Raw genomic sequence first — 26,994 nt, 5'->3', positions numbered from 1 at the left:
CAAGTACATGCAGAATTTAATTATAAAAAATTTCGTAAATAACATTTGTTTATTTGCCCTTGGACTCATTTTTGTACAACATACACACATTTAAATCAAAACACACAGTTGGCATGGTTGAAGATGTTGTAGAAATGAAACGTTTTTACATGTGCGTGGTTTCATGTTCCACGGATGATTCGCACAAGAAATCATAATGATGTAGCCCTACAATGATTCATTTTACATTTAAATAGCAAATTAATTTGTTAATGTGGCTGTATGCAGACTTTTTTAACATAAAGTGTGAGTTAGTAATTCTATCCTTCACCTTTATGCATTATAATAACAGTAATTTTTTCTGTGGAGTAGGAGGAATTGTCAGGGAGAAACTGTTTCAATTTGTTTCAAATTTTACTTTGCTGTTGTTAGACATGTTATATCATGGGAGTAAAATTTTTTGTTACAGCATTGTGCACCCAATGTTGTGCAAAATACAACCTTAATGAGGAGTACTGAATGTCATTTTTTTCATATGGTGTTGTAATTCTACTGGTATATCATTGTTGCCTTTTAATTGCCGTACATTATTTACTGCAAACTTCATGCAGAAATAAATATTCTGAGAAGTAGTAGTCAGAAGGCCTAACTCTTTAAACAGATGTCTACAAGATGACCATGTGAGAGCACCATGTATTATTCTTACAGCATGTTCCTGAACAATGAAGACTCTCTTAAAGATAATTACCTCAGAACATAATTCCATTTGACATTATTGAATGAACATACTCAAAGTACGTCAACTTACTGCTTTGTCTTTCCCCAGGATTTACAGTGATTATAAGTGAAAATGTGGATGAATGTTGTTGTTTTAGGAATTTCAGAGCGTGTTTTTTCCAGTTTAAATCCTCATCAATCTGGATACCTCCAAATTTTAAGTTTTCACTCTATGTATTATTTCCTCAGCATTTGTTAGTGTTATCATTGGTGTAGTGCTTACAGATATGCAGAAGTGAATATGTTGTCTCTTTCTGAAATTGAGAGTGAGACCATTTGCACAAAACCAGTCAATTATACTTTTAATAACACTGTTTTCCATTCCTTCTGTTGCTGTATGTATGTTTGGATTGATTACAATACTAGTGTCGCCCACAAAAAGAACATTTTCTGCTTATTGTATATTAGGAGAAAGATCATTTACACGTGCAAGGAACAGTGATGGACCTAAGATTGAGCGTTTGGGAACCTCATACATGATTTCTCCTGAGTCACAAGAATATCCCTCATTACATTGGTTGAATTACTAAGTACAACTTTCTGCATATTTTAGTTAAGTATGATGTTATCTGTTGGATGGTTACACCTACGGTTGCATAAAACATCAATTTATCTAGGAGATTATTGTGATTTGCAGAATAAAATTCCTTAGATAGAACATAGAAAAGATATTATTGTTGCTCAGGTGGGATGCTACTCTAGAATACATCACCCTCTCGAAAATTTTCGAAAATGATGTCACTAGTGAAACAGTTCGGTAGTTATTGACATCTCTTCTGTCATCTTCTTCTTCTTTTTTTTTCCCCATGCAATACTTTAATCTCTCTTGTGATACATGGTTTTTTACACCGCTGTTCAATGTCCTTTTTGATTAGCTGTATGTCAGCCTTTGGTTCACTACAAATTTCATCCCAGGTCGTCTCTTGTAACCTGTTCTTAAAAAAAAAAATCTGTTCTGGAGTCTAATTATTTTAACTGATTTCCTCGAGGAGTATCTATACTGTAAGGCACTATCTTATTTACTCTAACTAATTGTGCATCATGATCAGAAAGAGTATTTGTCAGTTGGTATACAGCTATTTGAGTTTCATCAAAGAAAACATTATCAATAAGAGTCCTGCTGTCTATATCTACCAGTGTTCAAAAGTTAATTGCTGATATCAAATTATAGGATCCAAGCAAGGTTCCCAGATTGTTTTTCCTATCAGAATACCATAGAAAGTGTATGCTGCAAGCAGCACAGACTGTTAACTGCTGGTTGCTGTCTGACAGATAGGACAGTGAGGACTCTGTATTCCTCATAAAAAGCTCAAAATTTTCCAGTGATGATCTGTGTGTAGTTACAATTAAAAGTGAACAATTTTTCAGTATTAATTATCAAGCACATACCTCTATGGCTGATCACTACACAATCTACTTGCCTTGATGTTTTTGAATTTGTGTTCTCTCTTAATATAGGTAACAATTCCTTCTTTTCCCATTGAATAAGTTCTGCTTGAGAAAGATGCTAGAGTGTAACCTTTCAAACAGTGGAAAATACAGGTTGGATTGTAGTAATACTATGAAAAGAAAACTTTCTACTTGCCATATAGTGGAGATGGTGAGTTGGAGATAGGCACAACAAAAAGTCTGTCAGAAAGTGAGCTTTCGGCCAACTAGGAATTCATCATAAATAGACAACATACACACACATACTCACACAAATGCAACACATGCACATGGCCACAGTCTCTGGCTATAGAAGCTAGACACTGTAATCTTTTATATTCAGCTGTTCTAACACTCTGGTTACATGATGCTCTGATATGCACAGGACCTCTATCTTTTCAGAGCTCTAAATTTTCCAAAAAGCCAAGAAGCCCCTTGTCTAACTATGATCTATCGTAGAGTCCTCGAACAATAAACTTTGTCCAGTTCTTGCAAAACTCACTGGTCACACCCGTCTACAAAAGGGGTAGTAGAAAGAATCCACAAAACTGCAATCCAGTATCCTTGACAGTGATTTGCTGTAGAATCTTAGAACATATTCTGAGCTCAAACATAATGAGATAGCTTGAACAGAATGATCTCTTCAATGTCAATCAGCACGGATTTTGAAAATATCGATCATGTGAAAACCTACTCGTACTTTTCTCACATGACATACTGAAGGCTTTGGATCAAGGCAACTAGGTAGATGCAGTGTGTCTTGATTCTTGAAAAGAATTTGACTCAGTACCACACCAGTGCTTATTGTCAAAAGTATGATAATATGGATTATCAAGTGAAATATATGACTGGACTGAGGACTTTTTTGTAGGGAGGGTACAGCATGTTGTCTTGGATGGAGAGTCATTGTCAGATGTAGCAATAACTTCAGGTGTGTCCCAGTGAAGAGTGTTGGGACCCTCACCATTCATGTTGTATATTAATGACCTTGCAAACAATATTTATAGTACCCTCAGACGATGCAGATATCTATAATGAAGTACTATCTGAAAGAAGTTGATAAGATTTCACAGTGGTGCAGAGATTGGCAGCTTGATTTAAATGTTCAGATATGTAAGATTGTGCACTTTACAACATGAGAAAAATGTAGTACTATATCCTATGACTATAATATCAATGAGTCAGTGTTGGAATCAGCCAGCTCATACAAATATCTGGGTATAACACTTTGAATGGATATGAAATGGAATGATCACATAAATTCAGTCATGGGTACGGTGGGTGGTAGACTTCAGTTTATTGGTAGAATACTAGGGAAGTGCATCAGTCTACAAAAGAGATTGCTTGCAAATCACTCATGTGACTGATTCTAGAATATTGCTCAAGTGTGTGGGACCCATAACAAATAGAACTAACAGGGTATATGGAACGTACACAGGAAGAACAACATGAATGGCAACAGGTTTCTCTGATCCATGGGAGAGTGTCTCAGAGATACTGAAGGAACTGAATTGGAAGACACTTGAAGATAGATGTAAACTATCCTGAGAAAATCAATTAACAAAGTTTCAAGAACCGGTTTTAAATGATGACTCTAGGAATATACTACAGTCCCCTATTTATTGCTGACATAGGGATTGTGAGGATAAGATTAGAATAATTACTGCACACATAGGGGCATACAGTTAGTTATTCTTCCCGCACTCCATATGTGAATGGAATAGGTAGACACCCTAATAAATGGTACAGTGGGACGTACCCTGTGCCATGCGCCTCATGGTGGTTTGCAGAGTACACATGTAGATGTAGAAGCTGTTCTGCCTTATTACTGAGTTCTCTAATATTTTGATGAAATAAGCGAACCTTACTTTTCTGTGTATTCTTAAGCATTTTGTGGGGCACTTGGGTCATTTTAACTTCTTCCACAACATCGTGCCTAAATCCTGATTCTAATATAAAGAAAGAACCCCACATACACCAGTAACCATAGAGATCTTATTTTGTTTTATGTGCTCCCCCCTCCACCCCCCCCTTTTTCTACAAGAGCCTACCTATCTTTCCTTCCCCTCTCGTATTCGGGCATAGTTCGTGTCTCGTATACCCCATCTCCCAATTGTAGTGACAGGCATTGCAGTCATATAAGATTTCATTTCAGCCAGCAGCAGCCTGTTCAACTCAGTATTCACATAGCTCACAGCAGTGTTAATCTAGGCCTGGGATTGGTACTGTAAGAGCTCCACAAAATTCACACTACTACTCCTGTTTCATCCAGGTCACTCCAAATGCTGTAATTTCTGTCTCTAACTGGACAGTTCCCTGCTATACTCACTGTAATAACCTGCCCCTCTTTGTCAAAATCTTTACACAAATTAAGTATGTTCTCTATCACCTGGCCAAGACTAGCACTTGCCTTCACAATACTTGTGACTTGGTACCCTGTTCCTAAGTTGTTCTTCACCATCTTGAGATGTGGCTGTCCACATAGCACACTCATCACATTCCTTGTTAACAAATTGGAATTATGAAGGAAAGAAATACTCAGGTAGAATCATTTAGGGTTTGCAAATCAATTATTTTCTCCTGTTGTCAATTGGTGTGTTGTGTTTCATTTGACTCTAAAAGGTCCAAGTAAAATTAATGTAAAACATGAGAGGAAGTAGCAGAGAATATTTCAGTCTGGCCTACAGCTCTGCCGTGGCTACTATATATCAGCAAGACTGTTCTCTTTTACTCCCTTTTGGTACTGAACGGCATTTAGTTTCTTTGCTAGAAGTCTGCTGCACTGTACTGTGATCTGCAGCTGGATAAAGCTCTTCTTCTCCTGCTTCAGGGAGCAAATCAGGCTTGTTAGGTATTGCGAGCTCAAATGTGGGTGAAGAAGTTAAATAACTATCCCCCTTTTGCCCATTACTTGCTATCTTTACTGAGTTCTCACAATCTTTTTACTTCTTCAGTCTGTCTGGTTGAGATTTTGCATAATGTAATTCAGCCTGAAGGGCACAGATCTTTGCCTGCTATTCAACTATTCTCTTTTCTTTAATGCACAGCCTACAGTTCCATGGGAGAGCCTTGTTGAGTTCCCCATTCAATTCCCTGTTACAGACACCCCAGTGGACTTCTAATTCACAATCTACACATACCACTCCCTGGTTGACTATTCTACAGCAACACCCACATTTAACATCCATTGCAACACAGATTAAACACTTAAAAATAGAGTTAAATTACTTAACACATTTTACACTACACAAAGTGTCATTATTTGCAAGCCGCAAAAACTAGGCCTACAGTTAGTGTTTCCATTGTATGATGTAATGTAATAGTTATTTATTTCTGTTTTAAATAAGAACTCAGCACTCACTTTTATAGTAGGGTTTATTTCTTTTACAACATTCATTCCACCAATTTATTTCATATGTAAGACAATTAACCAAAAACAAAAGTGCTGTGTCATTGATAGATACACAAACATCCCTCACCTCACACAACAGCACTCCACCCACCTACCTCACCCCAGTACACTCACCGTGGGGCAGGAAAGAGCTGGCAGTTGACTGAGCACAGTGGAGGGAGACAGACATATGCATGTGAGTGAATGTGTGTGTCTTTGTGTGCATGTTTTTCCTACAAGCTTGAAAATGGAAGTGCATTCTGAAAGTTGGCCAAGCTCTGTGCCTTTTGTTTGTGTACCTATTGACAAGCACTTCTATTTCAGTGAGTCAGCTCTTTTATTCCTAAATAATTCATTGTTCTCAACCAGTACTTTCCATACATTATGATTTCATATTGATTTACACACATACGGATAAAAAATTCAGATCCAATGTAAAAATAACGATCAGGCAAGAAGGTTGTCAGATTCCTGTTAAAGACAGAAAGAGGCTTCATATTTGTGATTTATAACACAGGGAGTTGCAAAGTTGAAAGACTTGTTTAAACGATGAGATTTTTGAGAGAGTTGTACACATCCTTTAACTTGGAGTTTCATTATCTGTCTTGTACCATGATCATGGAAATTCACATTTTTGCTGAATTTTGCACTGATAGTTTTTACAAACTTACACATTTCTAATGCACTGATGGGGCAAAAGTCATGGGACACTTCCTAATATCTTGTTGGACCTCATTTTACATGGCATAGTATGGCAACTAGCTGTAGCATGGACTCAAAAAGTCGATGGAAGTCCCCTGCAGAAATACTGAGCCATGCTGTCTATAGCCATCTATAATTGCGAAAATGTTGCCACTGACCTCTTGATTATGTCCTGTACTGTCATACATATTCAATGACATTCATGTCGGGTGATCTGGGCGGACAAATCATTCACTTGAATTGTCCAGAATGTTATTCAAACCAGTTGCGAACAGTTGTGGCCTGGGGACATGGTACATTGTCATACATAAAAATGCCACTGTTGTTTGGGAACATGCTCCAACAAACATTCCGTGTTCAAAGTGTGCTAATTCCCGTTGTGTGGCCACAATCATGTGGGAAACCTTTTCACTTGAATCACCTGAGTATAAATGACAACTGTGCCAATGCACTGCCCTTGTGTATGTGATACTGCTGCCATATGTATATCTGCATATAGCTATACTATGACATGTCACCTTAGTGTATGTAGAGGCTACCAAAAGGTAACATGAATGCTTTTTGGTACAAAGGTCTGTACTGTCAGTTGGTTTTGTATTGTTCATAACTCTCATCTTACTCTTCCAAATGAGGAGAATATCTAACCTATATGGGGAGTTTCCCCGGAATATGATACCATACTGTGTTACTCTATGAAGCTGTGCATAGTGAACAGTCTCTTGGCGTGTGCAGCACACAAGGATGCATAAGGCATAGCACACTTTATTCAGTTATTTTAAGTTATCTGTGGTCCATAGGACTAAAAATCTTGTTTCTAACATAGGATGTTTCACAGCCACACGTGTTCATACAAGAAATAAACTTCGTAGTACTCAGATGAAAGGTCGGGAAGCTGGTTTTCTTTGTGCTGACTGTCAGGTTATTTCTTTCAAATTAATCATTCAACTTACATATACTCTCAGTTATGGTCTCTTGGAGCCTAAGGCCATTTCTAATGCCAAGGATGGTAACTGATACCATCTGCAAATAATGTACTGCTAGTGGCACTGAAGTTGAACGGTAAGTTGTTTACGTACAAAAGGAACAGAATTGGTCCAAGTATTGAACTTTGGGGCATGTCTTATGCCATAGCTCAATAATCAGAGCAGTGACTTCAGATTGTATTCTTGGTCTTTGTGTTTCATTATTACTGTTTTCTGTTTGCCAGGTAAGAGCTGAATCAGTTCACAGGGATGCCTCTGATGCCATAGGACTGCAGTTTGTCTAGTATAATTTTGTTGCCTATGAAATCAAATGCCTTCGACAAATCTAGGAAGAGCCCAACTACTTATATGTAGCAGTTGTCATGGATTTATTCTTCTTGAAACCATGCTGAGCAACATAGAGAATTTTGTTCTTTACACAAAATTAATTACTCTGTGATTAACTAATCTCTACAGAAGTATACCAAACATGAATAAAATTATATGGGTGTGTAATTTTCCACATTATTTTTTACCTTTCTTAAAGACTGGGATAACTTTTACAATCAGGCAATGCGCCTGTCACAAAGATATACTGTACACAATAGAGTGGGGCAGCTATTGTGTTTGGCTAAATGGCTCTGAGCACTATGGGACTTAACATCTATGGTCATCAGTCCCCTAGAACTTAGAACTACTTAAACCTAACTAATCTAAGGACATCACACAACACCCAGTCATCACGAGGCAGAGAAAATCCCTGACCCCGCCAGGAATCGAACCCAGGAACCTGGGCGTGGGAAGCGAGAACACTACCGCACGACCACGAGCTGCGGACAGCTATTGTGTTTATGTAGTTCTTAATGATAAAATGTGAGACGTCATTGATTTCAAATAGTGTTTGCTCTTAAGGTTTGTCTTAATATAATTTCACCAACAGTGGTTTCCCAGAAGAACGTGGAGGCTATAGAAATTTTTATTTTATTTTGTGTATTGTCTGTGGGTTTTTTAATACTTTGTGGTAGTTTCTTTACAGTACTTCCACAGTAGTTGTTGGATATATTTGCAATTCCTTGTGGATTAGTGACTCTGGAGTTGCTGCAAATCACAGTTGTGTTTCAATAGGCCTTTGCTTTGTTTTTATCCTTGTTGTTGTTGTCACTGCATTCTCTTTGTTTGAGAAGTTGTCATTAGCTATTCTCTTGGTTTATGCTATAACTTTTTAACGAAGTTTGACAAATTCCTTAACATATTTACCTTTGGGGGGGAGTGATTGTTATTTTTTTAAGCACTTCAGCAATCTCCCAACCTTTTGCAGGAAATCTTTGTCAGTTGTTATCTGTGCCTTCCTTTTAGATTCTTTTGATTTAACATGTTTCAGATTGAGAGTAAAAGCAATATTGAAGTACAAGAGAAGTTTATTTAAGGAGGACTCCATTTTTATGTCTGTATAATCAGCTTCTTATATTTCGTACCATTTCTCTGATGCTAGGAAATTGTTGAAGGTTTTCATATATTTGCTGTAGTAATGTCTTACTTCAGCTATGTGTCTTTTGTTGCAGCTTGAAAGGAGGACATTTGCAATGTACAGGACTCGGGCGCAGAGGTCACTGTAGCCTGTACCCACATGTTATATAGGCTGATGGAAACAGTTTGTAAATGTCTTATCTAGAGTTGTTTTGGTATGGTTTTTTGCATCTTTAGGAGAAGGTCATAGTAGCTTTCAGACAGAGTGAGCCTGTGAGATACAATGTAGATTCTCCCACCTGACCTGAAGTTTAAAAATCAACATTAAAGTTCCCATGAAAAATTAGTGCACATCCTTTTTTTTCTTTTTTTTGGGAGAAGTTTTCTTAGGAGTATTGAAAGATTTTGAGAAAGATATTTACATTACCCATTGGGTAACAATAAAAACAAGCCATAATTATATTTGTGTCAAAAATTCTGATGGCACATAGCTCAAATCCTTATTTTTTATTTAGGTAAGCAAACTGGTCAAAATTTTTATATTTTACAGATTTTTTTACGTAAATATGTCAACACCTCCACCTCCTCACTTTTCCTGCAATGAGGGGATGCTAGTGTATAGTTAGGTATGTTATTTAAGCAAATTTGGTCTGATTTCAGGCAGTGTTCTGTAATGCATAGAACATTTACATATTTCAAGTCTAATCAGTGTCTGCAAGTGTATTTGTGGTTGACTGCTCATTCTCACAGTATACAGTAGAGTTATTTCTTTACTTTTGGGCAGGAGTATTGGGATTTGTTGTATGCCTTCTGCAACACTGCTACACACAAATAATTAGAACAAGTATGTAATCATTTGTTTATTGCAACACTCGCTCAGACGTGCATCCAGTTCATATAAAACATTAATGAATTTATCCAGGCTGAAACTTAAGTTCCATAATGGACAGCCACTCACAGAAATAAAAAAAACTGTCCAGTTGTGGTGGTCTCAAACGTTGTCAGCAGTAGACTCCAGGCCAGTTGCTAATGTGAGCTAATGTGAGTTTCAGCCTGTGTAGCTCACTGGGTCGTGAATTATAAAGCCACATGGCTTGATGATGATGATGATGATGAGTCCCATACTTCTTTTACAGAGCGTAGGGGAGCGACTCGGGAGAACCGCGCCGCCTTACTAGGCAAGGTCCTAGTGGAGGTGGTTTGCCATTGCCTTCCTCCGACCGTAATGGGGATGAATGATAATGATGAAGACGACACAATAACACCCAGTCATCTCGAGGCAGGAAAAATTCCTGACCCCGCCGGGAATCGAACCCGGGACCCCGTGCTCGGGAAGCGAGAACGCTACTGCGAGACCACGAGGGGCGGACCCACATGGCTTACTGTACTGAATCTGCACAATAGACTAGTGCTGCAGGCAATAACATGTTCTCCGGTCATTGTCTCTGCAAACGGGGTGATGCCACTGTTGTGCGTAATTGGCGCACGTGACGGGATGAGGCTAAATAGAGCAGTCTCCAGTGGTGTCATCTGGGAACAACCACTGAAATCCTCACTGTTCTTGGCATTTTCTTGATATGTACATGCTGACATGCTGCTACGTCAGAGGGGTGGACTACCTGGCAGGGGTAACAATGTGGGATGCAACACTTCTCCCTTTCCTCCCCCCCCCTCCCCTCCCGCCAAAAATAGAGACTCTAATCCTCTTCTGTGGTGCGGTGGATGAAGTACACCTCCGTCCTGGCCTCTGTGCTGACTCTGCTGGGGTCTGTGTCCAGTCACCCAGGTGACAAGTGGTAATTGGCGTCGGTAGGCTCCTGCAGTACTGGAGCTCCATATTCCCCTTCCAGAGCAGATGCATTGCCCACACCTAGAACCAAAACTTGACTATACTCTTGGAAGGAAGACATTTATCAACATGCAGTCATAGTTGATCAAGATGTTTCCACTGTGTCTTCATCTGCCATCAATATGGTGTATGTGGTGTTGCCCAATGACAAACCATTGTCCTCAGCCACCGTTCCTTCTTTCCTACAACTGTACTTCTGAATATGAGGCCTAGGCATTGACCTCACCCTGCCGATGGCTGTTGTCCTATCTTCAGGTGATGGTGTTGCCCTGTTGGGTACCCTGAGAGACAGAAAGGTCCTCTTCATTTGACTGTATAACATCTCCTCTGGAGATGCATGCTAGTGGGTTGAACTGCTGTAAGAAGAAATAAAGAAACAATAGTAAAGTGTCCTCCAATCAGTAGTCAGCACTGAGTTTCTTCATTTGCTCCATCCAAATGAAGCGTTTAGGGATCCCGTTCGGCTCTGATTGGAACAGCAAGCTGCAGAGGTGCTCTATCCCATGGGTCATGCGTAATGATTGCTGTAGGGAGACCCTCTGTGGTGAAAATCTTTTCCATAGTGTGGACTTTTGAGATGTCCCAATAATGTACATTCTGACTATATAGGGATAGCTGGTGTAGGTGTTCACAAGAATGAGTCATTTTATGCTCACAAAGAGTCTGATGTAACGGAGGTGGAACTGACTCCAAGGCTCTGTTACCTCAGGCCAAGACAAAGAAGAGTACAGTGGTGCACTGACCACATTCTCATTGTGACCTGGATGTGTTTGCCAAGATCTTGAAATGTGAAACGCAGCTGCTGGAAAAGATCAGTCCATGAGGTTAGCCATGGTATGTGATTTTGTTACTTGATGCAGGGCATTCACTTTTTATACTTGACACTCATCAAATTATGTTCTTTGATTTGAATTTTCTGCTCGCTATAATTTGTTAGCTCACCATGACAGTTTTATAACTGTGGAGCACCAACAAAAGTACCGTCAAACTGGTTTTGTCGTTATTTTGATTGTAACTTTTGTATATATTGTTAGATTAAATTTATTTTTATGGAAGTGGTATGGTATATGAGTAACAAATAAAATATTCCAGAACCAGAATGTGTATGTGTAGGTATATTTATCTAAGGCAGTTAAATAAAGTGTCCGAAGTCACCCCATGGATTGGGGTGATTTGCACCCATTCTTCTCCTGGCAAATTATTATGAAATTTCTTCTCTTTTCAGCCAGATTTATCAAGGTAGCCTTTAAGTAAATATCTAATATCCAATTTAGTGAAGGGAATCCCCAATCCTGTGAATATCACGAACAGCTTTATCTAAAAGTTCCGGGTCATAATTATACCATACTGTAGCACTTCTCCTGCTCTTATACGTTCTTGGCATTGTCTGAAATCCCCAATGTGCAGCCTTCAAGATACCTCGCTTCAACATTTCTTCTTCTTCTTCTTTATTTAGCACTGGCTGCCCTCCCATTTATTTAGGATGTGCTTTCTGCAATTTATTTTGTAGGATTGATTTAGGTATACCATACAAATCTCATGCTTTTCTGTACGATAATTTACCACTGTGAATATCATGAACAGCTTTATCTAAAAGTTTCGGGTCATAATTACACCGTCCTGTAGCACCTCTCCTGCTCTTATATGTTCTTGGCATTGTCCAAAATCACTCCACACAGTACACAGTTTTACAAAAACCGTCATTATTTTATAACCTTCGACAAGAAACTTGACAAACTTGTACAGAAGTTGTCTCAATGCTGTTAGCTACTGAGCCCATCGACAATTGTGGTTACAGTAACATCCCACTCGGCGCAACAATCGAAAGTTTCCACTTTATGATAATGCATGGATTTTTAACACTGAGACTGTTCATCAATTATTCACCTAGGGAAACAATTGATGCAAAATAAAAGTTGTGGAAATAGATATATGCAATCTTGCGCTTAAAATAACTGGCGCACGGATGTTAAAATAAGTAACTCTTTGTTTCTATGCAGTGGCAAAGAACAAATAAGCCATACTGTCCGAATTCGCCCCTTTGTCCAAAATCACCCCGTTTGGCGGTACCTGTAACACTGTTTATGGTAGTCGTTGAGGAGCCAGTGTCAAATTAAAATTGAATGCTGTGTTGATTTAGCTCAACATCTCCAAATATTACTTTATCACCTTGAGAAAGATTACTGTAAACCTTATTTTCAAAATCATCAACATTAGATGCAAACTTATCCACCATACATTCAGTGTCACCTAATCAAGCACTGTACTTGGCAGTGCAGTATTGCTTCTGTAAACAAACCCTTCCATTATGACCTTGTTTCTAATAGTATAAGCATTTCATGTTTTTGTTAAGCTCTGAACAGAAGATTTAACTGTAGAAGACTGATGTCAAGTGGATCTTGATCTGCCCCCATTTTGAGGAGCGGAACTATTCCGAGACCTATAGTAGGTTTTATCAACCCTTGACCTTTCTGACTGAAAGGTGTGTCGCTACAGCGAAATTCTGTCTGAAAACCCTATATTCCTTTGTGTTTGAGAACCTGTTCAATTTGCTTAATCTTTTTACAGACTTTAATAACCAATAAACACTCTGCTAAAGTGGGATTATTTAAGCTAATAAGATCATTATGCAATCCTGTGTGTGAAGCATGAATGATAAGGATATCTCTAACTGCTGTATTGGCATATGGAAGATTGCAGTGCTGGTTTACACACTTGAATTTACAACTCTGAGTGAGACCTTGCAACATGGCAATCCATTCTTTGAATCAGACATGGGTGATCTTTGGTGACCTGCAGGCCTGAGTCACACCCTTACTTAAACATGCGGGCCGCTTCGTCGCGTGACATTATAGCAATGTTTATGGGGTAATGCATAAATTTGAATGGCACCCCTGTACCAACAAGCCACACCAACAAATTTCAATATTGGCAATGTAAACACAATTTGTTGCACCATCAAGAACATATAACAACAAATTATTGTTCTCAGCCAGCTCAAAAGTGTAATGAGATGAGGCACCACCAACAGTTCCAACGAGAGAAATGACCAACAAGAATGTTTCAACAAGAAAATTTCAGCAAGAGACATCTCCAATTAGAATGTTTCCACAAGAAAATTTACAAATTCCAGAGCATAGAATGGTTATTAAGTCTGCCGAGACCCCTGTCCATCATGAAGTCAACATCGCAAAGCAGCAAAACATAGAAATAGCTGATTGGAACACCAACTACAAGCACTTTTTTTGTAATGCTGGATAGTGTGTTTATTAAACCATTCATTAAGTCCTAGCTGTTGTGAGATCATTTGTTCCTGCTGTTATTATCACAACATTGGAATCAGATATTGTACTGCAGCTGCTGCACACTTTCTGTAAAATATCCGTAGTTTCTGTTTGCTGTTATACACATCCTACAAATGACATATTCATTACCTACACCCAGACATGCACAGTTTAAATGAAATGACATCAGTACTTTAAGATCATTTTCAGAATACCTTTTGAATTTCTCTATTGAATAAAATGCCTTATATCCAATTCACTTTTGTGTATGGTTTCTCAACACACAGCGTGATACACCCCATGTTTCTGCTGGCACCCTGTTAAAATAACTTTAAACCCAAGATGTTTATCTGTCTTGTGGTGTTTTAAGTCACAGTGGGGATATCAATTTGCTGTTTTGCGTTGCATCATGTTGATGAATTCAGTGACCCAGTTTATGGTTGTTTTGTTTTTCCTTTATATGTAGCTTTTGGTATTTTTAGTCTTTTGAACTATGCTCTGCAAGACTCATTTATTACCTTTGACTCCACAGATGCATCTGATTGCAACTTTTTACAAAGTAAGATTTTTTTCTTCTATGAGAAAACTCTGTATGTTAAATAGTTGGTTAGTTGATTGAAAAAAGTAATTATATACATTGAGTAACAGGTAGGTACTAATGCATGACCTAAGTTTACTTAATAAAAGTGTTAAGCATGCCAACTTTGTACATCTTTATTTGGTGTGAGTTTTCTATCCTAATTTTGAGTCAGGATGAACCCCAAGAAGCTTAGTAGAAGCTCAGACATTCCCATCATCTCTAATACTTGAGCTGAAGATAATATTTATAGTTTTTGTATGATTAGAATGCAGGTCATTGATTCGCAAGCAATATGTTGGCCTCACTGAGATAGCCTTTACATTGATCATTTATTGCTGCTAAGTTTTTTTTTGTGTTTTTTTTTTTTTTTTTTTTTTTTTGTTTTTTTAAACTCTAACAAATATGGTGTCATTCTATGACTCTTGTCCATTGGCAGTTACATTTTCACAAACATATAAAGGTAATGTGGGACTGTTGTCCTACCTAATTTACTAAACTGAATGTCATGTAGTGGGGTGCAGCATGATAGGAGCTGTATAAAAAACAGTTTCACATGCATTTAGAAATAACAATACTTCTATTTGAGCACTGAACTGCTACACAAAAAGAACATGAATTAGTCTCAAAAATTAACGGTCCTTGGAGAAAGTCACTGGCTAAATTTTATAACGCTAAATATAGGAGCGCATGGTAAGAGTAGGGGTCACTTCATAAAGTTGCTACTTTGACTCAAGGTATCCACCAGTGAAACACTGAATTTCTTCTGGCATGAGATGCAGGATGAATGTCTCTTGTGAGAAATATTGATGGCAAGATCAAGAACAAAAGCAACACACCTATCACACACACTTTAACAGCGGTGACGGGCAGACTCAGACAGTACCCATGTGTGTACGAAACGCATGCCGGGAATGTTTTCGATGCAAACTTTCAGCTACTCACTGGGCTCCATAATGAGCGTGGAGATGGTGTGGCACTCGAGAACCTTTAAACTTAATGGCAAGTGTATCAATATCAAGCGCCTTGCCACGTGATGTGTCCATGACGATGCGGGTGTGGGACTGAACCACTGCTGACACCACGAAGAGAAGAGCTGGACTGTGTGAAGCTAGACTGGTGGATGCCTTACCAGAACTGAAGCTACCTTCTTTGAACCGTAGCCACTGACTGTAGTATCCAGGTATCTGGTCCCATGGCAGAATCAACAGTTTGTGGCGGAAGTCAGCGTGTGAAAAATAACCTCCATGCCTTAACAGCCGGCTGTAGTGATCTAGGATTGCTTGGGATGCTGGGACTGATGTGCAACTAAGGGCTGCCACACAGTCCCTACCCCGTCCCCCTATGCCCCCCTCCTGAGAGCAGAGTGCAGGTGATGAGTGAGGTGGCAGTGATGAAAGCTGGTATCAATGAATTGGTGTCTTGTAGTCTTCCAGTGGTGAGGCAGTGGCCGGTGGTGTCAATGCTGCAGGTGCTGGTCATGCGATGGAGGTGAATGCTGGATGTTGGAGCACCACATGTGAGGTGGGCAGGGTGACTGGCTTTCAGGAGTACTGGCTGACTGTTTGGTAGCGAGTTCCAGTGTGGTGCATGTGACAAACGTGAGCGATGAATAAGTTGGTGGCACAAAGGGCGGGGTTACACCAAACATGTTTGGCTTGGGGCTGTGTCCAGTGCCGTGCACACAGCTGTGAGCAGGCACTGGGCACGTTTGCGCCACTGCGGGACAACAGAGACAGGGTTGCGTTGGCATTGCCAGGTGGCTGTGAATACAGGCTAACAGCTAGTTGGCCATGTTTGACAGCTGAAAATGCACATGCTGGGTACTGCAAGCATATGATCCCAGTGTCTCCAGTGTGAGGGCAAGTGATGGTAGATATGCACTGAGCATGTGAAATAATACTGATGTGGGAGAGGTGGGGGTGGCGATGCAGCATCGGTGGCGCAATCAGATGCTAACGGTGGCAGAGGTGGAGTTGTTGCATCAGGTGTAGGCTACAGGGTAGATGGAGGAGCAGGCATATAAGTGTATTTGGCATTGTGGATACTGATGCCTGCATTGTCAATGGCTGGTGGGTCAGAGGTGGCACCAGTGTTGCAAGGTTGGTTTTCTGCAGTGTCCCTGGCCATGTTGTGATAGATGGATGTCTCGGTGGCATCAGTGGCAGAGGCTCTTGACTTGATGTATGAGACAAGGCTGGCATCATCATGGGCCTGCACCTGTGGGGCATTGACAAACATGACATTTCGGTTGAGTTGTGACGGATCGGGCAGTATATAGCCGGGCTTCAGCCTATGAATGTAAATGCTGGTAGGGTTGCTGTGGAGATGCACAGTAAATGTCTTGGAGTCCTACTTCAGGACCGGTTGGTGATTGGAGTAGTGTGGGCAAAGCGGGAGCTGGTGAGCATTGATGTGCAGCATAATGTGGGCTTATGAGGCAAGGTCACTGTGAATGAATGTCATGCATATGCAGTGGCAGTAGGGAGGGGTGAACAGCAGACTTACAAACCAGTGATGAATTCAGGCAGGACGTCATCTGTGGGCAGGTCGGCATGCTCAAGGAAGCCACCCAACATGGGGGAGCGGCTGGCTGTAAACAAGGTCAGTGGCTGACTGGGAAGGCAGTGATGGGCACACATATGTTGCAGCTGACTTTGGCATGCTGGCAGGCAAGGAAGATGCGGGGCCAGGTTCTGCAGCCCTCTGAATACCTGGCCACACAAAATGCTGCATCACCAGAGTGGTGGACGTGCACATGCTAGTGTGTGCCAGGCTGCTCATATGTGGCTTTACGAAAGGCAGCGGGATGAATGGGTGCAGTGAGCCAGTGGACACATTTCACTAGATACTGCTGTTTGAGCTGGAACCTGATGTATGTTGAAGGTGGAATCCAGCAGTGGCATCCATGCGAAGGCAAGGGAGTTCTGGGTCATGCTCCTGAGTGATGCTAAGTACATTGTAGTTCAGGGAAGAGGAAATGGGACAGGTGCAGCTGAGGCAGTCAACAACGATGACGATGTTGTGAATTCCGGTGATGTGACATGTGTCAGTAGTAAACATCAGCTGCCGGAATTAATGTGAGGAGCACTGGTCAGAGTGTTTTGTGATGGCAAAAGTGTGATATGCTTGTGGTTGGTGAAGACCATGGAGTGATGGGCTTCCACCAATGGCCGAAAGTATTTGATTGCTGTGTTGATGATGAGGAGCTGTCTGTTATTTTAACTCAGGCATTGTTGAGCGGCAGAGAGTTTGCTGGAGAAGAAAGAGAGCAGCTGCAGGTTTTGCTGGCATGTTGCTGCAGGAAAGTGCCAATGGCCGCATGGCTGGGGTCAACCATGATGGCAAGCAGGGTGGTCAGTGGGGATGGGCAAGCACAGTAACATCTGCCAAGTCACACTTTGCAGCAGAGAATCTGTCTTCCATTTGTGATGTACACAGCACTGGCTTGTTGCGCTTGGTTCTGGCGCCATAAAGGCAATGGTGAGTGCCTCCTGTGTAGCAGTGGCACTCCTCAGATGGCGGCAGAAAAAGCTTAACATGCTGAAGAGGTGGCTGAAATCCTTGAGTGTCTCTGAGCATGGGAATTCAAAAATAGCTTGCAATTTGTGAGGCTGGGGATGTGAACTGGCAGTGGAGGTGACGTGGACCAGGAATACCACTTCACTGGCACTGAGAACACACTTTGCTATGTTGATAATGATGCCAGTGTCCTGAAGGCGTTCAAAAATATTGATGAGGTGCTCGTGGTGTTCCTCAGGTATTGCAGAAGAAACGAATATGTCCCCCAAGTAGGCAAAACAGCAGGGCAGGTGCTACAAGATGTCGTCCAAGAAAAGCTGCCACATTTGGGCCACAGTATGTAGGCCGAAGATCATGAAGGCACTGTCATACAAGCCAAACGGCACGATGATGGCAGTCTTTTGGATACCCTTGGCTGTGACTGGAATATGGGTGAAAGTCTTGGCACAGCTGTTTTGTGCTGAAAATTGTAGCCCCCAGACAACACGTTGTAGCTGCATAGGAGTGGCGCCAGTTACAGGTCAGAGATGGTATGGCCATTTAGCTTCTGGTAATTGCCACATGGGCGCCAGGAGCCATTCTTCTCCTTGGTAAGGTGAGGGATGGACACCCATGAGCCCTTTGAAGGATGCAGCATGCTGGCGGCAAGCAGCTCGTCACACTCGGCCTTGGCGATACTGAGTGTGGCACAGCAAGCGTCATGGATGAAAAGGCACTGGTAGACTGAGGAACAGCCAAGCACGACTAATCCTAATGGCTGCTTGCATTTGGGTGCCAAGGGCAAGGTTCCCTGCTGTTTGCAGTATCCAGGTTGAAGCGCTCATGGGACCAGCAGCGGCCAGCCGTGTCATGTTAGGTATCAGCAGGCTAGTTAGAGCAGCGGTGGGGGCAGTAGCTGTCATTGCGCTGGCAAGTGGTGCTGTGTGGAGTGCAGCAGTTGGAACTGAGGCAGTCCACAGTTGGCGGCAGCGTTGCCATGCCGTCTCAGGGGCAGGCAAGCATGTCTTATACTCCTGGCTGCTGGGCACTGTACTGTGGGCCAATGAAGGGGAGGGGCGGGAAGTGCCAGTGACATCATTAATAGTGTGCCGAGCGGTTGGAGTGAGCTCATAGTGAGGAGGGTGGCATGAAGGTCAGCTGATTGTGGCAGGTGGGGGTGGAGCTGGGACACAGCAGCGTCAATGGTAGACGGGGCGGCCAGCATCTCATGCACCCTTTTAGTGAGGCTTGTGGTGTCCATGAGGGAGACATCAGCATGTGACATCCCAGGTGTCAGTATTGGGGCCAGGAGGCAAGCCAACCAGATGTTGTATAGTAAACCACCGGAGACTGTGTATGTCTTTATCGGGCTTTGGAGATGAGCAGGAGTTGCAAGAGTTGCCGGTCCTTGCAGTGCTTGAGGGAAAGGAGGACCCAGAAGCACTGCATCTCAGATGATGAGTTGGGTCACAAGGTGGCACCAGAGTGTCTTGTAGCAGGTGGATTGACGTCAGATCTCTATTGCATATGGCTGATCATGATAGCAAACTTGGTGTCATCCTGGGTGACGTTGCAGCCAGCAAAGGTGGTGGCCACAGAGGAAAACCACAGGCGCTGGTCTTGAGGATTGAAGTGTGGTAAGCGAACTGCGGTACGAGCGGATGGAATGATGGCAGCAGGTTGGGGGATCAGACGTCAATGTATCACGGTTCACAGGTCCAGCGGCAGTGGTAGCAGATGCCTAGGCTGTTCGAGTGTTGGTGGGGTGTCTGGCTCTGAGATTTGGGGCACTGGCAGTCATGTCACTACGAGTTGTGGGTGTTGCAGCGTTCCAGCTCCTCAAAGCACATGGTCATGGAGGAAATGATGCCTAGTGCAATAGTGTCTGTAGCATGTTAATGAAGTTGACAGTGGAATGGACACGTGTGGGGAAGTGACTGTGCACCTAATGGGATGAGGTGCCAGATTTGCAAATTGAGTCATCAGATTTTATCCCCTGGTCATCAGTGTGGAGATGTTTTCCTATCTAATGCACTACACAGAGTACAGTGTAGTGGAGTTCAGCAGATAGGAGCTGTATAAAGGTCAGTTCTACCCGTGTCTGGAAAAAATGACACTTTTATTTAAACACTGAATTTCTACACAAAAGGAACATGAATTAGTATTACAAATTAACAGTTCTTGAATAAAGTCACTTGCTAAATTTTACAGCACTAAATAAAGGAGTGCACAGTAAGAGTAGTAGTCACTGCAAAAAGTCGCTACCTTGACACAGAGTCTCCACCAGTACAACACTAAATTTCTATCAGTGTGAGGTGCTGGGTTGATTGTCTCTCACATGAAATATTGACCACAAGATCAAGAATAAAGGTCACACAGCTATCACACTTGCATTAAGAACAGTGACGGGCTGACTTGGACAGTACCCTTGTGGGCACAAAATGCAAGCCAGTTGGAATGTTTGTGAGGTGAACTTGCAGTTACTCACCAGGCTCCGTAACAGGTGTGGGGACGGTGCGGTATGAGAATATCTTTAAACTCAATGGCAAGTGTCTTGATATCAAACAAGGTATGAGCTGCCACATGCTATGTCCTTCACGACACAGACACAGGACGGAACCAATGCTGAGACCACAAGGAAAAGAGCCGGGCTGGGTGAAGCTTGGCTGGTGCAAGCCTCATCAGAACCTTTGAACTGGTAGCCAGTGAACATAGTATTTAGGATTCTGTAGTATGGCAAAATTGACAAACAGACAGCTCTAGCAATCTAGGAATGTATGGGACTGCAGGGTTGATTTGGCAGCTAAGGGCTGCCACAGCAGAATTGAAAATGTATTTCTGTCCAAGGGCATAATATTTACCAAGTATGCTGTACAAATATATAGAATTTACAAATTGTGCATAATCATATTAAGTACAGGGGAAAAAATCACCAGCAGTAATCCACCACAACATTCACAGTCAAGACACATACATGCATCAGATGAATTTTTTTCATTACTTACCTGAAAAAAATCTTAAACAATTATGATAAAAACCTCTGTAACACTACCCTTGTTGTTGTTGTGGTGGTCTTCAGTCCTGAGATTGGCTTGATGCAGCTCTCCATGCTACTCTATCCTGTGCAAGCTTCTTCATCTCCCAGTACCTACTGCAACCTACATCCTTCTCAATCTATTTAGTGTATTCATCTCTTGGTCTCCCTCTATGATTTTTACCCTCCACGCTGCCCTCCAATACTAAATTGGTGATCCCTTGATGCCTGGGAACATGCCCTACCAACCGATCCCTTCTTCTAGTCAAGTTGTGCCGCAAACTTCTCTTCTCCCCAATCCTATTCAATACCTCCTCATTAGTTATGTAATCTATGCATCTAATCTTCAGCATTCTTCTGTAGCACCACATTTCAAAAGCTTCTATTCTCTTCTTGTCCAAACTATTTATCATCCATGTTTTACTTCCATACATGGCTACACTCCATACAAATACTTTCAGAAACGAATTCCTGACACTTAAATCTATATTCGATGTTAACAAATTTCTCTTCTTCAGAAACACTTTCTTGCCATTGCCAGTCTACATTTTATATCGTCTCTAATTCGACCATCATCAGTTATTTTGTTTCCCAAATAGCAAAACTCCTTTACTACTTTAAGTGTCTCATTTCCTAATCTACACTCCTGGAAATTGAAATAAGAACACCGTGAATTCATTGTCCCAGGAAGGGGAAACTTGATTGACACATTCCTGGGGTCAGATACATCACACGATCACAGTGACAGAACCACAGGCACATAGACACAGGCAACAGAGCATGCACAATGTCGGCACTAGTACTGTGTATATCCACCTTTCGCAGCAATGCAGGCTGCTATTCTCCCATGGAGACGATCGTAGAGATGCTGGATGTAGTCCTGTGGAATGGCTTGCCATGCCATTTCCACCTGGCGCCTCAGGTGGACCAGTGTTCGTGCTGGACGTGCAGACCGCGTGAGACGACGCTTCATCCAGTCCCAAACATGCTTAATGGGGGACAGATCCGGAGATCTTGCTGGCCAGGGTAGTTGACTTACACCTTCTAGAGCACGTTGGGTGGCACGGGATACATGCGGATGTGCATTGTCCTGTTGGAACAGCAAGTTCCCTTGTCGGTCTAGGAATGGTAGAACGATGGGTTCGATGACGGTTTGGATGTACCGTGCACTATTCAGTGTCCCCTCGACGATCACCAGTGGTGTACGGCCAGTGTAGGAGATCGCTCCCCACACCATGATGCCGGGTGTTGGCCCTGTGTGCCTCGGTCGTATGCAGTCCTGATTGTGGCGCTCACCTGCACGGCGCCAAACACGCATACGACCATCATTGGCACCAAAGCAGAAGCGACTCTCATCGCTGAAGACGACACGTCTCCATTCGTCCCTCCATTCACGCCTGTCGCGACACCACTGGAGGCAGGCTGCACGATGTTGGGGCGTGAGCGGAAGACGGCCTAACGGTGTGCGGGACCATAGCCCAGCTTCATGGAGACGGTTGCGAATGGTCCTCGCCGATACCCCAGGAGCAACAGTGTCCCTAATTTGCTGGGAAGTGGCGGTGCGGTCCCCTACGGCACTGCGTAGGATCCTACGGTCTTGGCGTGCATCCGTGCGTCGCTGCGGTCCGGTCCAAGGTCGACTGGCACGTGCACCTTCCGCCGACCATTGGCGACAACATCGATGTACTGTGAAGACCTCACGCCCCACGTGTTCAGCAATTCGGCAGTACGTCCACCCGGCCTCCCGCATGCCCACTATACGCCATCGCTAAAAGTCCGTCAACTGCACATACAGTTCACGTCCTCGCTGTCGCGGCATGCTACCAGTGTTAAAGACTGCGATGGAGCTCCGTATGCCACGGCAAACTGGCTGACACTGACGGCGGCGGTGCACAAATGCTGCGCAGCTAGCGCCATTCAACGGCCAACACCGCGGTTCCTGGTGTGTCCGCTGTGCCGTGCGTGTGATCATTGCTTGTACAGCCCTCTCGCAGTGTCCGGAGCAAGTATGGTGGGTCTGACACACTGGTGTCAATGTGTTCTTTTTTCCATTTCCAGGAGTGTAATTCCCTCAGCATCTCCCGACTTAATTCGACTATATTCCATTATCCCCGTTTTGCTTTTGTTGATGTTCATCTTATATCCTCCTTTCAAGACACTATGCATTCCGTTCTACTGCTCTTCCAAGTCCTTTGCTGTCTCTGACAGAATTTCATTGTCATCGGCAAACCACAAAGTTTTTATTTCTTCTCCATAGATTTTAATACCTACTCCAAATTTTTCTTTTGTTTCCTTCACTGCTTGCTCAATATACAGATTGAATAACACCGAGGAGAGGCTACAACCCTGTCTCACTCCCTTCCCAACCACTGCTTCCCTTTTGTGTCCCTCGACTCTTATAACTACCATCTGGTTTCTGTACAAATTGTAAATAGCCTTTCGCTCCCTGCATTTTACTCCTGTCACCTTCAGAATTTGAAAGAGAGTATTCCAGTCAACATTGTCAAAAGCTTTCTCCAAGTCTACAAATTCTAGAAACATAGGTTTGCCTTTCCTTAATCTATCTTCTAAGATAAGTCATAAGGTCAGTATTGCCTCACGTGTTCCAATATTTCTTCGGAATCCAAACTGATCTTCCCTGAGGTCGGCTTCTACTACTTTTTCCATTCGTCTGTAAAGAATTCACATTAGTATTTTGCAGCTGTGACTTATTAAACTGATAGTTCGGTAATTTTCGCATCTGTCAGCACCTGCTTTCTTTGGGATTGGAATTATTATATTCTTCTTGAAGTCTGAGGGTATTTCGCCTGACCCATATATCTTGCTCACCAGATGGTAGAGTTTAGTCAGGACTGGCTCTCCCAAGGCTGTCAGTAGTTCTAATGGAATGTTGTCTACTCCCGGTGCCTTGTTTCGACTCATGTGTTTCAGTGCTCTGTCAAACTCTTCATGCAGTATCATATCTCACATTTCATCTTCATCTACATCCTCTTCCATTTCCATAATATTGTCCTCAAGTACATCGCCGTTGTATAGACCCTCTATATACTCCTTCCACCTTTCTACTTTCCCTTCTTTGCTTAGAACTGGGTTTCCATCTGAGCTCTTGATATTCATACAAGTGGTTCTCTTCTCTCCAAAGGTCTCTTTAATTTTCCTGTAGACAGTATCTATCCTACCTCTGGTGAGATAAGCCCCTATATCCTGACATTTGTCCTTTAGCCATCCGTGCTTAGCCATTTTGCACATCCTGTCGATCTCATTTTTGAGACGTTTGTATTCCTTTTTGCCTGCTTCATTTACTGCATTTTTATATTTTCTCCTTTCATCAATTAAGTTCAATATTTCTTCTGTTACCCAAGGATATCTACTAGCCCTCATCTTTTTATCTACTTTATCCTCTGCTGCCTTCACTACTTCATCCCTCAAAGCTACCCATTCTTCTTCTACTGTATTTCTTCCCCCCATTCCTGTCAATTGTTCCCTTATGCTCTCCCCGAAACTCTGTACAACCTCTGGTTCTTTCAATTTATCCAGGTCCCATGTCCTTAAATTCCCACCTGTTTGCAGTTTCTTCAGTTTTAATCTACAGTTCATAACCAATAGATTGTGGTCAGAGTCCACATCTGTCCCTGGAAATGCCTTACAATTTGAAACCTGGTTCCTAAATCTCTGTCTTACCATTATATAATCTATCTGAAACCTGTCAGTATCTCCAGGCTTCTTCCATGTATACAACCTTCTTTTATGATTCTTGAACCAAGTGTTAGCTATGATTAAGTTGTGCTCTGTGCAAAATTCTACGAGGCGGCTTCCTCTTACATTTCTTCCCCTCAATCCATATTCACCTACTACATTTCCTTCTCTCCCTTTTCCTACTACCAAAATGCAGTCATCCATGACTATTAAATTTTCGTCTCTCTTCACTATCTGAATAATTTCTTTTATGTCATCATACATTTCTTCAATTTCTTCATCGTCTGCTAGTTGGCACATAAATTTGTACTACTGTGGTAGGCGTGGGCTTCATGTCTATCTTGGCCACAATAATGCATTCACTATGCTGTTTGTAGTAGCTTACCCACACTCCTATTTTTGTATTCATTATTAAACCTACTCCTGCATTACCCCTATTTGATTTTGTATTTATAACCCTATATTCACCTGACCAAAAGTCTTGTTCCTCCTGCCACCGAACTTCACTAATTCCCACTATATCTAAATTTAACCTTTCCATTTCCCTTTGTAAATTTTCTAACCTACCTGCTCGATTAAGGGATCTGACATTCCGCACTCCGATCCGTAGAACTCCAGTTTTCTTTCTCCTGATAATGACGTCCTCCTGAGTAGTCCCCGCCCAGAGATCCGAATGGGAGACTATTTTAGCTCCAGAATATTTTACACAAGAGGATGCCATCGTCATTTAACCATATAGTAAAGCTGCATGCCCTCGGGAAAAATTTTGGCTGTAGTTTCCCCTTGCTTTCAGCCGTTCGCAATACCAGCACAGCAAGGCTGTTTTGGTTAGTGTTACAAGGCCAGATCAGTCAATCATCCAGACTGTTGCCCCTGCAACTACTGAAAAGGCCGCTGCCCCTCTTCAGGAACCGTACGTTTGTCTGGCCTCTCGACGGATACCCCTCCGTTTTGGTGGCACCTATGGTACGGCCATCTGTATCGCTGAGGCACGCAAGTCTCCCCTTCAATGGCAAGGTCCACGGTTCATGGGGAAGGGGACAGCACCCTTATGGAAACAAATTCTTCTCATGCTTACATCAAAGAAAACTATTTTGTAATATGTTGACCATCATAGTGGATTTCTTGATATTCACTAACACCAGATACACAAACAGAAATTAAAAATTGTTTCAGTTTATTTAAAAATCATGTATTTTCTCTAATTGTAAGCTCTTCAGACAATAGGTAGCTTGATGAACAGAATTCTACTAACATTTACAGGATCTTTGTCGATTAGTTTTATGCATTTGCTGCAAAAATCTTAATCATTTCTTTTCCATGTATTATAGACATGCACATCATGCCTGATAATGCTTTGAAATTTATTTTCAGAAACCTAACTGGTTGACATATAAAATGAGGGTATTGTCAGTACACTAAGTTCTTTGAATTTATCCCTGCAGGACTGTCTTGAAGAGTAGCTATTACACATTTAATGCCCTTCCTTCTGAAATAAAGATACTCTGTGTGTGAATATTTGTAGCACCAGCTCACAACACAGTAAAGTGAAAGTGTAGGCAGAGCCACCCAGAATTCATTTTTGATAATATGTCTTCGTTTACTATAGTGGACATTTTCTTATCAGAAATACATTATAGTTTATTTTGAAGGGAATGTTTGAGGGAATGTTTTCTATATGTGGTCTCCATGTCGTATATAGATGTACAGTGACACCTAGGTTCTTGTAACCATTTATTTTCTTTAGAAATGAATTGTCTAGCCTGAGATTAATTTTGGTTGGAACTACTTATACAATGTCATAATGCTACTAGTAAACATGTTATTCCCACTCTGGTATACTGCCAGACACAGCCATGTCAGAAGAGAAGTTCATGGTGAAGAATCAGAATGATCCACAGCATGAGTTTTGCATACATCGGGCAGTGCTTGTGGAATAGTAACTTCCCTAGTTCAGCAATGCAGAGTCTGGAGTCAGTTGCATACTAACCTTTAGCCCAGGTTCTTCTTTATTAGGCTTATGCTCACTTGCAGTCTGTGTTGTGATTTTTTTCACACGGTCACACTTCATTAACTCCTTGTTTGTTCTTGACCATGCTTTCGACTGTTTTTTCACTAGGTAGGTTGACTCTTGGTGTTTATCATGGGCTCATTTTGAGCATTATCCTGAATGCAATCATTTTGCTACAAGAGATATAACAGTTGAGGATAAGTATTTTCTCTCGCGTGTATGTTTGTTATCATGTGTGACCATTGTGGAACTGTGCTAGAGGCAACAAATCCAGCTGCAGGAGGACAACTGAAACATCATCATCAACAACAACAGGACACAGTGCTGCCAGGAGCA

General features: G+C 42.0%; 1 protein-coding gene across 3 annotated transcripts in view; it reads left to right on the top strand.

Annotated features, from left to right (window-relative positions):
• The window catches only part of LOC124789396 (set1/Ash2 histone methyltransferase complex subunit ASH2-like), a 126,769-nt gene that overhangs the window by 1,087 nt on the left and 98,688 nt on the right, over nt 1-26,994 (top strand). The window lies entirely within an intron of this gene.

This window comes from Schistocerca piceifrons, chromosome 1, assembly GCF_021461385.2.
Source record: "Schistocerca piceifrons isolate TAMUIC-IGC-003096 chromosome 1, iqSchPice1.1, whole genome shotgun sequence".
Lineage (NCBI taxonomy): Eukaryota > Metazoa > Arthropoda > Insecta > Orthoptera > Acrididae > Schistocerca > Schistocerca piceifrons.
This window is presented reverse-complemented; position numbering and strand designations above follow the sequence as displayed.